Source organism: Scyliorhinus torazame, chromosome 22 (assembly GCF_047496885.1).
Source record: "Scyliorhinus torazame isolate Kashiwa2021f chromosome 22, sScyTor2.1, whole genome shotgun sequence".
Classification (NCBI taxonomy): domain Eukaryota; kingdom Metazoa; phylum Chordata; class Chondrichthyes; order Carcharhiniformes; family Scyliorhinidae; genus Scyliorhinus; species Scyliorhinus torazame.
The window spans coordinates 46,166,014-46,179,473 of record NC_092728.1 but is presented as its reverse complement, the minus strand read 5'-3'; the positions used below and the strand labels follow the sequence as shown (position 1 = coordinate 46,179,473).

Genomic DNA, 13,460 nt, shown 5'->3' with positions numbered 1-13,460 from the left:
TTTGGCTGTCACAAATTAGTGTTGGGGTGGATGGCCGTGACTGCTGGAAGGCTTGTGAACTCTGCAGCCCCTGTGACCTGGGAGAATGAGGATGCTCTGGGGGTATACCGATCGCAGGCTTCACTTGAATCAGCTGTGCCTCGCCTGCCACAAGAGGCAATCATTTACCTGAAATGCTATCTCACCCTTCCTTGACTGGTCAATTGTGCCAATGAAATCCGCAGAGCTAAACTTCAATGGCACTGATTGGAGCGTTGGCCTCAAGCATTGAAGTCCAATGTTCATACAAGCATTAACATTACACAGATAACACTGATGTACCCGATGGAAGGTGATGTCTATCAGCACTCACCCTGTTCAAGGTCATGATGGAGGGCATCTTTGAGGTCGCTTATGAGGATACAGATGCTGGTGTCATGCTTCCACTCAACTGCCCTTTCACCTAATGCCAGGGTTGGGGTGGTAAGGGCCGTTCTTGTTGAGTCCCTTAGTTCCTGCTTCTTTTATTTTGTCTTTATTGCTTTTGGGTGGTCGTTAATGGAGATATACCTTTAAGTTGAGGACCGGCCAACAGTGTCGCAAGAAGCTCCACAACCTCCTCAGGGCGGCCAGGGTTAGCGGCCAGCACCGTGTCCCTGGCACCAATCCCCTTCCCACACACCCGTGATCCCCCCCACCACTCAGAGGGCAACCAAACCACACCCGCCGGCAGTCTGCTCTGAGCCCACCCTGCACCACATGCCAACACCCAAGCCGCCTGCCATGGCCAATTGCACTGATCAAAAAGGCCACCAGCTACCCACCCCCATGCTGCCATGTCCGACTGTCAAACATTGTGCATTTTCTGTTTTCCTCCCTGCAGAAGAAGGCGGCGCATAACCGTAAGGAGAGAGGGAAGATTGGAGGGGCCCATTGGCCTGTGGCCCCTCACCGTCTCGGAGTGGTGAGCACTGGATCTGGTCAGTGGGCCTGGTGAGAGGGCAAGTGACCCCCGCTGAGTTGCTGTGTCCCTATGGCACGCGTGGCACAACCCCCACACCACCCCCACACCACCCTGCCACCCCCACTTCCCCCACACCTCCCCACCTCCCCACACCACCCCCACACCCCACCTCACACCACCCCCACACCGCCCCACACCACCCCCACACCCCACCTCACACCACCCCCACACCACCCCCACACCCCACCTCACACCACCCCCACACCACCCCCACCCCACCTCACACCACCCCCACACCCCCCCACACCACCTCTACACCCCCACACCACCCCACACCACCCCCACCCCACCCCACCCCCCCCACACCACCTCCACACCACCCCCACACCCCACACCACCCCCACACCTCCCCACACCTCCCCCACACCACCCCACCACCCCCACACCACCCCCACACCACACCCCACCCCACACCACCCCCACACCACCCCCACAACCCCACACCACACACCACCCCCACAACACCCCCACACCACCCCACCCCACCCCCACATCACCCCCACACCACCCCACACCACCCCCACACCACCCCGCCCCCGCCCCACCCCCACACCACCCCACCCCCACACCACCCCGCCCCACCCCCACCCCACCCCACCTCCCCACACCACCTCCACCCCACCACCCCACTATCCCACCTCCCTCACACCTGCCCACCCCACCCTACCTCCCCCACACCCCCACCCCAACCCGCGATCCAACCATGTGGAATGTCTTGTGCCTTACAGGGTCACCTGGTGATGAGGCAGGCGCTTCTGGTGTCCCCTGCCCCGCCGGCCACAACCCCAGGACATGTCCAACGATGGGGTGGCAATGGACAGTGATGCGATACCACAAGCGCCAGCCTACGCCACCCTGGAACACCAGTCCAGCTGACACCGACATCTCACCACAGCTGTCTCCAACACCCTCCGCAATGCCAGGGACACCTCGGTTGGGCATGTGGGTGAAGAGGCTCCTGGGGCACTATCTGGTGCACACCATACATATGCAGCGGTACATCAGGTGGAGATAAGAACCCCTGAGGAGGCGGATGACGACAACCATTCCTGGCAGGAGGTGAAAGGCAGACATGTTAACATGGTGCCTACCCCCGTTCCTAGTCAGGCCGAACAGGCTGCACGGTTGCCCCGGCCTGCACTAAAGCCCCTGACTCTACATGTGTCCCCCCCCCAGCTATTGCCCCTGGCTGGCAGGAGTACCAGTGGCTGGTGCTAACCAAGCCAGAGGTAGATCTGTGACCCCTGTCAGGTACCCTCCTGTAGGGGCTACCCTCGGGCATTGCCCTTGGGTGGGCTGCGTGATGCTTCGGCGATGGGTGGCACCCAGTTGGTGGGGGGGTGTTGGTGGGATGGAGATCGGGCGGGGAGGTAGGGGCTGGATGTGGTGAGGGTAGTTGGTAGGGTAGAGATGGGGTGGAGGGAGGGGTGTGGGGGTGTGGGGTGGGTGCACCCATACAGCCGATGTCGTTCTACACAACAACGGGCTACGGTGGGCAGTAAGTGGGGTGCGCAGCAAGGTGGCTACCTTGCAGGCTGTGGCAATGGCAGTCCATGCCAGGAGACCCTTGGTCCAGGGATCATCCCAACACCACCTGCCATCCCCATGTCACCCCACACTACTCCCCCCAGGCCCTGGCAGATAACCCCCCCCTACCAGCCAGCCATGCCAGCCATGCCAGCGGTCACAATTCATTCCCCCCTCAGCAGCCACTTCGCCTGTTTGCCAATTTTTAAAACCACAAGTGAATCGCGCCGTCGGTAATTCCTTCTGGTGGAGGCAGACCATCGCGGAAGCCCCGGAGAATACAGGGTCGGGATTGTTAATGATATACCAACAGCGTTTACTGTACGTGCAGCGTAGAAAGCAGTCACACCGCTGACGAGGCACTGGAGCACGCCCTTCCGTCGGGCGCCCAGCGCCGGCCTCCATTTTCAGCAGACGCCTGATTCGCTGCCTGATGGTGTTTCCCGATTCTGGCGTCGGCCGACGGAGAATCCCGTCCCAAGTGTCTGACTTTGGGAAAGCCGATTTCAATATCATTAGACAGGATCTGGTGAACATAAAGTGGGAGCAGCTACTTGCAGATTCACCGGGAATACCTCACTTTTGCCCAGGTTGAGTTTGTAGCCCGAGAAGGTCCCAAACTCTTCCAGAAGCTTCATGATTTACTTCATGCCATTTTGCGGGTCCGAGATGTAGAGGAGCAGATCATCCGCATTGAGTGAGACTCTGTGCTCTCTGTCTCCCCTTGGATACTCTTCCAACCTCTCACGTCTCGTAGGGCGACTGCCAGGGGTTCAATTGCCAGGACGACCAGGGACAGTGAGCATCCCTGCAGTGTGCCTCTGTGCAACTTGAAGCATTCAGAGCTGAAGGTGTTGGTCCATACGCTCGCCTTTGAGGGCGTTGTAAAGGAGTTTCATCACTGAACCCTGTCCCTAGCCCAAACCGCTCCAATTCCCCTTTTATGCATCCAGAGAGACGATCACAGTGGTGATATGCCTGTAAACAATATTGTAGATAGTTGGTGGTGCGACCTCCAACCAGCAGGTGGCAGTACAGATCCACCAAGCAGTCAGGTGGATATCTGAGAAGGCACTCAGCTATAAGTGAGGGCAGATCCAGTGATCCCGAGATGGTTATAAGACGTACATGAGGACAGTTGTGCATCGGGGTAGTTCCAGGGGAGTCTAAAGAAACTCGACGATAACTTGCTCTGTATCACATCATTATCTTATCGCGTGTGATTTAATAAAGATCCTGGTTTAGAAAGTCACAAGTCATTTGGTAGATTCGTTGCTAGACATCGAACACCAAACATGCTCCAATACCTCAATGAGGTATGTCCACTCGACTCTGTTGAAGGCTTTTTATGCATCCAGGGAGACGATCATCTGTTCTCTCTCCAGATGGGGTCAGCATCACATTCAGCAGTCGTCTGATGTTCGCAGTTAGCTGTCTACCCTTGACAAAGCCCGTCTAGTCCTCTGCGAACACCTCTGGTATGCAGTTCTCCAGTTTCCTGGTCTGGACTTTTGCGAGTATTTTCGCATCCACATTGAGCAGCGAAATGGGACTATATGATCCACATTCCGCCAGGACTTTGTCTTTTTTGGGTATCAGCGATATGGTGGCCAGTTCTAGCATTGGAGACAGGGAGCCCTTCGCCAGGGAGTCTGTGAACATCTCCTGCAGGTGCGGGGCGTGAGCGGGTGTAAATGTTTTGTAGAAGTCTGCTGGGAACTGGTCAGGTCCCAGCCCTTCCTTACCCGCAGTCGTCCTTCTCCCTCAGGTGCATCTCTTGGAGGAAGACGATGTCAGCTTTCAAACTTCTCAGATGGGAGAAGACTATGGATGATTTCACTGGGCCGTTAAGTCCCCGACGTTCCAGGTGATACTCCTAGGGGGGTTGACCCCCCCCCTTCCTGCGGGATCAACCATACTTACCTGGTGGATGCGCCCCTGAACTCCGGGGTCTCCCTTTGTTAGGGGGCCATCCAAAATGGCCGCAGACGCCATTCTTACCATGAGGCCGGGCCCCTGGTCTCCAGGGTTTCCCTTTGTCCAGAGACCACCCAACATAGCCGCCAACTGTGCGTACGCCACATGGGTGCACCCCTGCACTCCGGGGTTTCCCTTTATTTAGGGACCCTCCAAAGTGGTTGCTTGCGGTGCCATCTGGTTCCATCAACCTGAACCTGAACTGCTGAAGCCAGTCTAGAGCCCTCCCTTCCTTATCATTATGCTCCCCCCCATGGTCCCCCTTTCCCCCTCTGTCCCCCTTTCTACCCTCTCCGCCTCCCCTTGCCCTCCCTCCCTATTCACGCCCCTACCTTCCCCTTCCCTATCCCTGTGGTCCCTCCCCCCCCGTCAGTCGCTCCGTCCCTGCTGGGAGATGCACCGTGTGGCGCTAACTTTCCCTGCTAGTGTGGTGGCCCCCTTCTCAGGGCTGATCGTTCCCCCTCCTTATACTCGATCAATTGCTGTTCCCTCTGACTCCTCTTCAGCCTTTCCTGCGCTCCGCTGCCCTCGCCCCTTCCTTCCTGTGAGCTGGTGCTTTTGTTCAAAGCGAGGCAGTACCATCCGGTGCAAAAATTGTTCATGCACGTGACTTTTCTTTTTCTTTTCCCTCCCTGCGTTTTCATCATCGCTGCTTTGTCTGCGTTTCGTCTAGGCCATTCGCCCGCACGAACCCGTCCGCCTCTGCCAGGGTGGTGAAATAATGAGCTGGATTCTCCGTCAGCGGGATCCTCCGTTTCAACGGCAGCGCACTTACGCCCACGGATTTTCCGACGGCGTGGGGATACCCACAATGGGAAACCCCATTGGCCGGCTGCCGGACAGAGAATCCCGCTGCCGGTGGGGTGTGTCGCACCAAAAAACAGGCGTGGAAGGACGGAGAATCCTGCCCAATGTTCTTTGTTCTGGAATGTCACCCAGAGCCTATCTGGGATTAACATCCCAAATTTTATTCCATTCTTGTACAGGGCCAATTTCGTTTGGTTAAATTTGGCCCTGCGCTTTGTCAGGTCTGTGATATGGTACGAATTAAGTAATGGCATGATGGGAAAACTGGTCAATGGGAAGACTGGTCAAAAGGTTTCATACAATACAAGAAAGACTGAAACTACTCATTCCATTTCCCCAGGCCCAGGTAAAGAATGCTGCCCTAACCATTTTCAGACTCGGATGGCCGTAGGCCAACTCTGCATAACTTGAAGTCTGAAAAGATCAGCGAAGGCCGAGCCATTCCAAAATACCGGACCTCGGCAACTCCTGATAAAACTAACTCGTCATAACCCAGGGCCGTAGGAATTTAAAACAAAGATAAGTTCAGGAAGAAACAAGTCTATTCTGACCTTTCAATGTTCCCTCCGAGGACTAAATAATGGGATGAGCGATATGACCAAACATGGTCTGGTCTTTACTTCCGTTTGTATTTCCGATCAAACTGCTGACCATACTGTTGTCACATAATCTTGATAAAGATAATGTATAAATATTGATCTAATTCTCCGCAAAAAGCGGGGAACTTGTGAAAGACTGAGCAGTTTTGTTGACTGCTCTCTTACTTCAAGTTTCAGCCATTACTGTAAGCAGTTGTTTTCGAAAATAAAGCTTGTTATTCTGTCTTAACGAGTGTGTTGAATTTTTCTACCACAGAAGCGGGAAAATATTGACTTTGACAGTCTGCCCCAATATCTTGGTCCACTCCCATTCTGTGTCCTTCCCAACAGCTAGTTTTGGTCTGCTGAGCCCAATGCAGGATCCTCTCCCGATCCTGGTACTTGTGGAACTTGCCGATTATCACCTTTAGGCTGGTTCGCCTGATCCTTGGCTTTCCCCTTCAGGCTCCCTTGTTTCGCCACCAACCTTTTTATCTCTGCTTGTCGCTCCTGTCTCCTGTCGATCTCTGCTTGACCAGATCCAGTCAACGCCTTTTTGAGTTCCTGGATTGTCTTCCCCTGAATCTCTAGCTTCTTCCCCATTCAGTTGAGCGCCATCTGCATGATGACCAGTGCCTCTACCAGCTTGTGCGTCTCCTGGATCTCCACTTTGATCGCTTCTTTTATCACGGTCAATTCCATGGTAAGGAATGTCTTCCATCCCTCTCCAGGTGGTGGGGGGACGGGGGACGGGAGTGGGGGGAGATATGGCGGAGAGCCCATTGTCTGGGTCATCAGTCTCCCTCTCTTGGGGATGGCCGGGGTCCGCCGACTCGCTCGCTGCTCCTGCCCTGTTCCACCGCTTCTGTCTTCCCTGTGGCCACTTGAGCTACTACTTGCTGGCATATTGCTCTTTTTCCTCTTCCTTTTCTGTTTAAGGATAGGATAACTCCGAATTTTGGGACTAAATTCGTCCAAGTGCCTATTTTACTGTATTCTGAAAGAGAGCCACCCAATGTGCAACTGCTGAGCACGGCCCCGTCACCGTAAGTCTCAATATCCTAACATTTGAGACTGTTGTAAGAGATAGATCTGACTCCTGTCAGAACCATGTAGAAACTATGGGTGTATTTCTTCTGAAGCTGCTTCTCAGCTTGTTTCAGTTTACCTTCCAGCCACACAATCCTGAACTGCAGTGACAGGGTTAGTTTGACCAGAGGCCTTGTGTTCAAGCTGATTCTAGGTATTCAGGAGACATCAAATTAAACAACCACAACTCAAATTTCTCGAGAAGTCATTATTGTTTTTAATTTTGGTGTAATAGGCAACAGCCACTCCCTGTCCCATTTGCCACAAAATATCACTTCACCAAAAGGCAGTCTGAATCTCACCAAACACAATTCTAACAAACAGAACAGAACTGAGAGAGAAGTAACTCTCCGGAAAAAGGAAAACTTACATTTATAGAGAGCCTTTCACAAACTCAGGGTGTCCCAAACTGTTAATGAAGTACTTCTTGAAACGATGGAAATGCGCCGCTGCTGCCAGTTTGTGCACAGCAAACTCCCACAAACAGCAATATGGCAATGACCTGATAATGGTGTTCAGTGATGTTGACTGATGAATAAATATTGGCCAGGACATCAGAGGAAACTGCCCTCACATTTTTTGTACCGCTGAGAGGCCTCAGTTTAAGGCCTCATCTGAAAGTCAGCACTTCTGACAGTTTAAAACTCCCACTGGAGTGTCAGTCCGGAGTCTCAGTCCGGAGTCTCAGTCTGGAGTGTGTACTTTTAATCTAATAATCTTTTATTGTCACAAGTAGACTTACATTAACACTGCAATGAAGTTATTGTGAAAAGCCCCTAGTCGCCTGTTCCGGCGCCTGTTCTGGTCCACCGAGGGAGAATTAAAAATGTCCAATTCACCAGCAAGCACATATTTCAGGATGTTGGAGGAATCATAGAGTCATAGAATTTATAGTGCAGAATGGAGGCCATCCGGCCCAGCGTGTCTGCACCGGCCCTTGGAAAGAGCACCCTACCTAAGCCCACAACTCTACCTATCCCCGTAACCCCACCCAACCTTTCTTTTTTGTTTGGACACTATTGGCAATTTACCATGGCCAATCCACCTAACCTGCACATCTTTGGACTGTGGGAGGAAACCGGAGCACCTGGAGGAAACCCACGCAGACACGGGGAGAACGTGCAGAGTCCGCACAGTCATTGACCCAGTGGGGAATCGAACCTGGGACCCTTAAGCTGGGAAGCGACTGTGCTAAACACTGTGCTACCGTGCCCCCCCCGGAAACCGGAGCACCCAGAGGAAACCCATGCAGACACGGGGAGAACGTGCAGAACTCGAGATCCAGCTCAAAGAAGCGAATGCCATCGTCTGAACCACAGCTGAGACTAACGCATTCTAATAAACTACTTAGAATGAAATGCCTATTGGATTTAAACTCTTGTCATCATAAACTTTAGTTTAACAGCACCTTGTCCCAATGAAACTTCTGTTATAACAAAACCTGTTGTCATGAAAATAAACATCATCATTAAAACCTCCTGTTATAACATGCAGCTGCTCCAGTTAAACTCCTGATATAATGAAGTGATGACACAATAAAACAGTATGACTTACCTTGTATTTAATTACATTCTAACATGCTTCTTTTATAATATAACAATATCATTCTATTGTGAATTGTTCTCATAGTTAACAATGTTACACTTTTGCAAAGATCTGCTTGTTGGGCCACAAACAAGGAATGTGTGAATGGCAGAACAAAGGGCAAAGGTGGACAGTGTGTCAGAGAAGCTCTACAGTGCAAAAGGAGGCCATTCGGCTTATTGACTCTGCACCGACTCTTGGAAAGAGTAACCTACCTACACCCCCATCCCTACCCTGCCCACACCTCGACCCAACCCTGCCCCGTACCCCCACTTAACATTTTGGACACCAAGGGGCAATTTAGCATGGCCAATCCACCTAACCTGCGCAACTTTGGACTGTGGAAGGAAACCGGAGCTCCTGGAGGAAACCCACGCAGACACAGAGGAAACCCACGCAGACACAGGGAGAAAGTGCAAACTCCACACAGACAGTCACCCCAGGCAGTAATTGAACCCGGGTCCCTGGAGCTGTGAGGCAACAGTGCTAACCACTGTGCTGCCCCACTGTGTCGAAGTGCAACTGGGAACAAGGAACAGATGGCCCAAGTGAGGTGGGGTGGGGTGTGGGGAGGGGGCAGGGGAGACAATGGTGAGGGAAAAACAGATCGAAGGAAGAAATTAAAATAATTTTTTAAAAAAAAATGTTTTATTCGGGTTTTTCTTTTTATACAAAACAAAGATGAAAGTGAACATACACAAAAACTAGATACATCAGTTACAATTCACATTTTACAGGTGCCCAGCTTTGACTTGGCCTCCTAGTCCCAACTCCCCCTCTCTCCCAGGTCCTCCTTCCCTTCTTACAATCTGGTGTGTCTTCTTTGTCCATTGGTTCATCAATCTTGAACCAACTGGGGGTAACGTAGTGATACGTATATTACATCGTGTTAAGTTGCTCCTATTTGGTTGTTCCTGTTTATAAGGGTGCACCCCCACCCTGCCCGCTCTCCTCCCCGTGTGGGGTGCAGTTGGGTTCTGTGTCTCCTTGTTCCCTCCCTCCCTCCCTCTCAGCCCCCTATCCCCCCTCTCTCTTTCCATTTGTGCCTGTGACCCTCTGGACCCCCTGGCTTACTGGTTGCTGGTTACAAACAGGCCTTGGAACAGGTTGGCCAATGGCGTCCATGTCTTCCATGCCCCAGATGGTGAATTTGGTTTTCTCCAGTTGAAGGAATTCCGGCAGGCCGGTCAGCCAGACCACAGCTTTGGGTGGTGCTGCCGATCACCAGCCGAGTGGGATTCTTCGGCAGATGGTTAGGGAGGCAAAGACTAGGGCGATTGCCCTCCTCCCCATAAAGAGATCTGGCTGTTCTGATACCCTGAAGACTGTCTCCCTCGGGCACGGCTCCACCCTCACCCCCTTGGACATCGCCTCAAGGAAGGCTGTCCAGAACCTGACAAGCCTGGGGAAGGCCCAGAACATGTGGCCGGCCTCCCTGGCACCGTTCATATTTCTCCCCAACTCCAGGAAGAACCTACTCATAGGGTTCTGGTGAGGTGAGCTCTTTTTTTTTTTTAATAAATATTTTATTGAAAATTTTTGGTCAACCAACACAGTACATTGTGCATCCTTTACACAATATTATAACAACACAAATAACAATGACCTATTTTATTAACAAAAAATGAATAAATAATAAATAACAAAAATGAAAACTAACCCTAATTGGCAACTGCCTTATCACAAGTAACACTCTCCAAAAATATAATTTAACAGTCCAATATATAATTATCTGTCGCAACGACCTATACATATTATACAGTATATATTAACAACCCTGAGAGTCCTTCTGGTTCCTCCTCCCCCCCCCCCCCCCCCCCCCCCCCCACCCCCGATCCTGGGCTGCTGCTGCTGCCTTCTTTATTCCATTCCATCTATCTTTCTGCGAGGTATTCGACGAACGGTTGCCACCGCCTGGTGAACCCTTGAGCCGACCCCCTTAGAACGAACTTAATCCGCTCTAGCTTTATAAACCCTGCCATGTCATTTATCCAGGTCTCCACCTCCGGGGGCTTGACTTCTTTCCACATTAACAATATCCTGCGCCGGGCTACTAGGGACGCAAAGGCCAAAACATCGGCCTCTCTCGCCTCCTGCACTCCCGGCTCTTGTGCAACCCCAAATATAGCCAACCCCCAGCTTGGTTCGACCCGGACCCCCACTACTTTTGAAAGCACCTTTGTCACCCCCATCCAAAACCCCTGTAGTGCCGGGCATGACCAAAACATATGGGTATGATTCGCTGGGCTTCTCGAGCACCTCGCACACCTATCCTCCACCCCAAAAAATTTACTGAGCCGTGCTCCAGTCATATGCGCCCTGTGTAATACCTTAAACTGAATCAGGCTTAGCCTGGCACACGAGGACGACGAGTTTACCCTGCTTAGGGCATCTGCCCACAGCCCCTCCTCGATCTCCTCCCCCAGCTCTTCTTCCCATTTCCATTTTAGTTCATCTACCATAGTCTCCCCTTCGTCCCTCATTTCCCTATATATATCTGACACCTTACCATCCCCCACCCATGTCTTTGAGATCACTCTGTCCTGCACCTCTTGTGTCGGGAGCTGCGGGAATTCCCTCACCTGTTGCCTCGCAAAAGCCCTCAGTTGCATATACCTGAATGCATTCCCTTGGGGCAACCCATATTTCTCGGTCAGCGCTCCCAGACTCGCAAACTTCCCATCCACAAACAGATCTTTCAGTTGCGTTATTCCTGCTCTTTGCCACATTCCATATCCCCCATCCATTCCCCCCGGGGCAAACCTATGGTTGTTTCTTATCGGGGATCCCCCCAAGGCTCCAGTCTTTCCCCTATGCCGTCTCCACTGTCCCCAAATCTTCAGTGTAGCCACCACCACCGGGCTTGTGGTGTAGTTCCTCGGTGAGAACGGCAATGGGGCTGTCACCATAGCCTGTAGGCTAGTCCCCCTACAGGACGCCCTCTCTAATCTCTTCCACGCCGCTCCCTCCTCCTCTCCCATCCACTTACTCACCATTGAAATATTAGCGGCCCAATAATACTCACTTAGGCTCGGTAGTGCCAGCCCCCCCCCCCCCCCCCCCCCCCCCTATCCCTGCTACGCTGTAAGAATCCCTTCCTCACTCTCGGGGTCTTCCCGGCCCACACAAAACCCATGATGCTCTTTTCAATCCTTTTAAAAAAAGCCTTCGTGATCACCACCGGGAGGCACTGAAACACAAAGAGGAATCTCGGGAGGACCACCATCTTAACCGCCTGCACCCTCCCTGCCAGTGACAGGGATACCATATCCCATCTCTTGAAATCCTCCTCCATTTGTTCCACCAACCGCTTTAAATTTAACCTATGCAATGTGCCCCAATTCTTGGCTATCTGGATCCCCAGGTAACGAAAGTCCCTTGTTACCTTCCTCAACGGTAGGTCCTCTATTTCTCTACTCTGCTCCCCTGGATGCACCACAAACAACTCACTTTTCCCCATGTTCAATTTATACCCTGAAAACTCCCCAAACTCCCCAAGTATCCGCATTATTTCTGGCATCCCCTCCGCCGGGTCTGCCACGTATAGTAGCAAATCGTCCGCAAACAAAGATACCCGGTGTTCTTCTCCTCCTCCAAGTACTCCCCTCCACTTCTTGGAACCCCTCAATGCTATCGCCAGGGGCTCAATCGCCAGTGCAAACAATAATGGGGACAGAGGGCATCCCTGCCTTGTCCCTCTATGGAGCCGAAAATATGCAGATCCCCGTCCATTCGTGACCACGCTCGCCATCGGGGCCCTATACAACAGCTGCACCCATCTAACATACCCCTCTCCAAAACCAAATCTCCTCAACACCTCCCACAAATAATCCCACTCCACTCTATCAAATGGTTTCTCGGCATCCATCGCCACTACTATCTCCGTTTCCCCCTCTGGTGGGGGCATCATCATTACCCCTAACAGCCTCCGTATATTTGTGTTCAGCTGTCTCCCCTTCACAAGCCCAGTTTGGTCCTCGTGGACCACCCCCGGGACACATTCCTCTATTCTCATTGCCATTACCTTGGCCAGGATCTTGGCATCTACATTTAGGAGGGAAATAGGTCTATAGGACCTGCATTGTAGCGGGTCCTTTTCCTTCTTTAAGAGAAGCGATATCGTTGCTTCAGACATAGTCGGGGGAAGTTGTCCCCTTTCCTTTGCCTCATTAAAGGTCCTCGTCAATACCGGGGCGAGCAAGTCCACATATTTTCTATAGAATTCGACTGGGAATCCATCCGGTCCTGGGGCCTTTCCCGCCTGCATGCTCCTAATTCCTTTCACCACTTCTTCTACCTCGATCTGTGCTCCCAGTCCCACCCTTTCCTGCTCTTCCACCTTGGGAAATTCCAGCCGATCCAAGAAGCCCATCATTCTCTCCCTCCCATCCGGGGGTTGAGCTTCATATAATTTTTTATAAAATGTCTTGAACACTCCATTCACTCTCTCCGCTCCCCGCTCCATCTCTCCTTCCTCATCCCTCACTCCCCCTATTTCCCTCGCTGCTCCCCTTTTCCTCAATTGGTGTGCCAGCAACCTGCTCGCCTTCTTGCCATATTCGTACTGCACACCCTGTGCCTTCCTCCATTGTGCCTCTGCAGTGCCCGTAGTCAGCAAGTCAAATTCTACATGTAGCCTTTGCCTTTCCCTGTACAGTCCCTCCTCCGGTGCTTCCGCATATTGTCTGTCCACCCTCAAAAGTTCTTGCAGCAACGGCTCCCGTTCCTTACTCTCCTGCTTCCCTTTATGTGCCCTTATTGATATCAGCTCCCCTCTAACCACCGCCTTCAACGCCTCCCAGACCACTCCCACCTGGACCTCCCCATTATCATTGAGTTTCAAGTACTTTTCAATGCACCCCCTCACCCTTAGACACCCCCCCTCATCTGCCATT

At 52.3% G+C, this 13,460-nt stretch overlaps 1 protein-coding gene across 2 annotated transcripts in view; it reads right to left on the bottom strand.

The window, feature by feature from the left end:
- Positions 1–7,401, bottom strand: part of LOC140399056 (Golgi-associated plant pathogenesis-related protein 1) — a 46,314-nt gene extending 38,913 nt beyond the window's left edge. Inside the window, exon 1 of one of the 2 annotated variants that reach the window (XM_072488149.1) lies at positions 7,352–7,401. The gene's annotated coding sequence lies outside the window, so the exon portion shown is untranslated. The remainder of the gene's footprint in view (positions 1–7,351) is intronic. The other variant, XM_072488150.1, reaches the window with a different exon arrangement.
- Between the last annotated feature and the right edge of the window lie 6,059 nt (positions 7,402–13,460).